The following is a 2,942-nucleotide window of genomic DNA, read 5'->3' as shown; positions in this document are numbered from 1 at the left end:
GCAGCCCAAGGGTGTTTTTAAAAAAAGAAAGAAGAAAATAAAAAGATCTCTGGGTGAAAACCTCTTTTGAGACACCCAAGGTAGGCAAGTAGGATGAAAACCTCCTTGGAGGCAAATTAGTTGTTTTACAATAAAAAAGATACAATTTTTTTTGGAAATTTTGTTTTGCAGGTCAACAAGAGGAGGATAAGCACAACATGAGAGGGATAGAAGGACCTACAAGAGCCATGTTTCAATCCACCCATCTCATATCTTTCATTATTCACCTATTCTTCCACTTATGAACCCCTCTGGCTCATCTTACACAAGCTCTGTGTTTTCTACAGGATTCCCTGTAAACCTACAGGAGTTTCCTGTAGGAATTACAATGGCCTTGCAAATCCCAAGAAAGGTAGTCCGAGAGAAAGGGGATGACAAGCCTGTGTTTGGATAATAAAAAAATGTTCACTCCACCCCATCCTAGCCATTCCTTTCATTGCCATGTCACCCTTGCATCCATCGAAGAAATCGATTAAAAAAATACAAATTACAAAAGGAGAAAAAAACAAAGAGAAGAGAGAGAGAAGAGGGAAAGAAGAACAACACCTAGAGACAACATCTCTCACCTACCATTCCCCACCATTCCCTACCACCCTTCTCCACTCATTTCAACATCCCTCATGCTTTAGAGTTGAGGAAAAGTAAGAAATTTTAGGGGGGAGTCAACTAAAGGACATCTTGTAGGTTTCCTATAGGAAATCCTATAATTTCCTATCCCACAAAGGAAACCTCACAATTTGTAGCCGTCTTCAGCATCAATATTCCAAGGATGAGGAAGCTCCTCCAGATCTCAACAGCAGCAACAAGATCACCAACATCACTCTCCAACACCTACACATCAAAAGAAACAAGCATCAAAAGAGGCAAATACACAGAAGAATATGCAACAAAAACACAACAAAGAAGCATCACTCTCTAGCATGCATCATCAAAGCATCTTACCCACAGGTATGTCATCTTACTCATGCTCTCTTGTTAGTATGATATGATCAAAATTGTAGGATTATGTGAGAGTTGATTTTATAAGTAAAGGTGGCTAGTTAACTTGGCCACCTTCAGCCAGTCGACGAGAAGAAAACAATTAGACCACTCCACACATGGCAAAAGTCAAATCAGAAGAAAAAGGGAATAAAGCCAAAAATGGTTAAGTTACAGAGGAAAGGAGTGGGAGATGATTACGAGGTGAGGTGGAATGATGGACTGATAGTGGGACCAATGGTCCAAAAGGAGGTGCTCATACTTAGACAGCCAGCACACCACCCCACACGATCAGCCATATATGGAAATAAAACATTGATTCCCATACAAAGAGAGCATTAGCAATTTTGAGAATTCATTAAAATGAAGAGGTTGCTCTCAACCTTCCTGAAGCAGCACCTACAGGAGACAGTCAGCATCTAGAGCGCAGGAAACCTATAGGAAGCCTACAAGATACAAAGGAATCAATATACAAGACTTTCAATGGGCACTAAAGGAGGAGAAATCAAAGGTTATCCTCAACAAAATGTAAAAAGTGAGGTAAGAGCTATACCTTCCATGTTTTCCATTTGAAAGAAGAAAGAATCCTCATTTTGATTAAGGAAATTGCAATATAGGAGAGTTGTATTACATGTCACTAAAAGTTAACATTCATACCTCCCTCACCTACCAGAATTCTTAAATTGTATCCTCACAAGCCTCCACAATTACTAGGGAAAGATGACAAGAGGTTTCAAGAAGAGAGAACCCACAAACACAGCACGCATCCGCCAACATCCTCCTGTAGTGGAAATTTTCACAAGGCACCAATGGATGGGGTTCTTTGAGAGGATGAGAGGATATGATGATGATGTGGCCAGAGAATTTTCCCTCTCACTCATACCCCTCACTAGGACCAATTCCACTGCTGTGGTGAAAGGCTTATTAGTAGTAATTACCCTTGAAGTTATAAGAAGAATCACTACACTCCCTTTAGGGTTACCATGGAGAAAATAAGACAAGGGTAACAACACCCTTGCAAAGAAAAGATTCTTTTTGGAAGGGGAGGAGCCAATGGAGGACAAAAATGGGGTCAGAAGGGAAAGCATTCCATACCCTTGGAATGAAGTCAGTTACCACCTCATTAAATACATATCATGTGAAGGGAGATACAGTGTGGTGTATGGATACCACTTCAGACTCCTCCAAGAACTAAGATTTGGAGAGAACACACCTCCTCAAAATAGATTGAATAAACTCTATTTCCTTCTATAGTAAATGATAGACATGAGAATCAAAGTACAGGAGGGAAAACATCAACAACTAGCCCATCATGGGTTGATCAAACTCATACTTGAAGATGCTCTACAAAATCTAAGACTCCCTATTACATGGAAAAACTTTAGAGACATGCAGGCAAGAGGAGAAATTCAAGCTCTGGAATATGAAAAGAGCCCCACTGCTAGTGAAAATGAAGAAGAAATAGAGGAGGAAAGTGAAGAAGAAATAGAGAAAGAGAATGAAGAAGAGATAGAGGAAGAAATAAAAGAAGAGACAGATGGGTAGAGTGAAGATAAAAAGGAAGAAGAAGAATAGGAGGGTGGAGACAAAGAAGAAAATGAGAAGGAAAATGGACAAGAGGGAAAAGGACAGAAGGATGAGCCAAAGTCTGCATATCAAGGCAGAGAAGGAGAAGAATCACCAAGGATATCTCCAGAGGCCACAGAGAAAGAGGCAGCAACTACTATTACTGCCCTAAGTACACCTATCAAATCAAAGGGGAAGAGGAAAAGACAAACCCCACTATACTTCAGGACAAGAAAGAGCACTAGGATTAGACAAGGGAGACCTCAAACCCCCACCAAAACTCCAATTTTCATTGAGGATTCACCAAAGCAGCAAGAAAAGGTAGCTCCTATAGAGAAAAATCAAGGAGAAGGATCATC

Source organism: Pinus tabuliformis, chromosome 7, assembly GCF_031772625.1.
Source record: "Pinus tabuliformis cultivar Carrire ecotype Pingquan chromosome 7, CPIR1, whole genome shotgun sequence".
Classification (NCBI taxonomy): Eukaryota; Viridiplantae; Streptophyta; class Pinopsida; order Pinales; family Pinaceae; genus Pinus; species Pinus tabuliformis.
The sequence above is the reverse complement of the archived record's forward strand: the minus strand, read 5'-3'. Positions refer to the sequence as shown.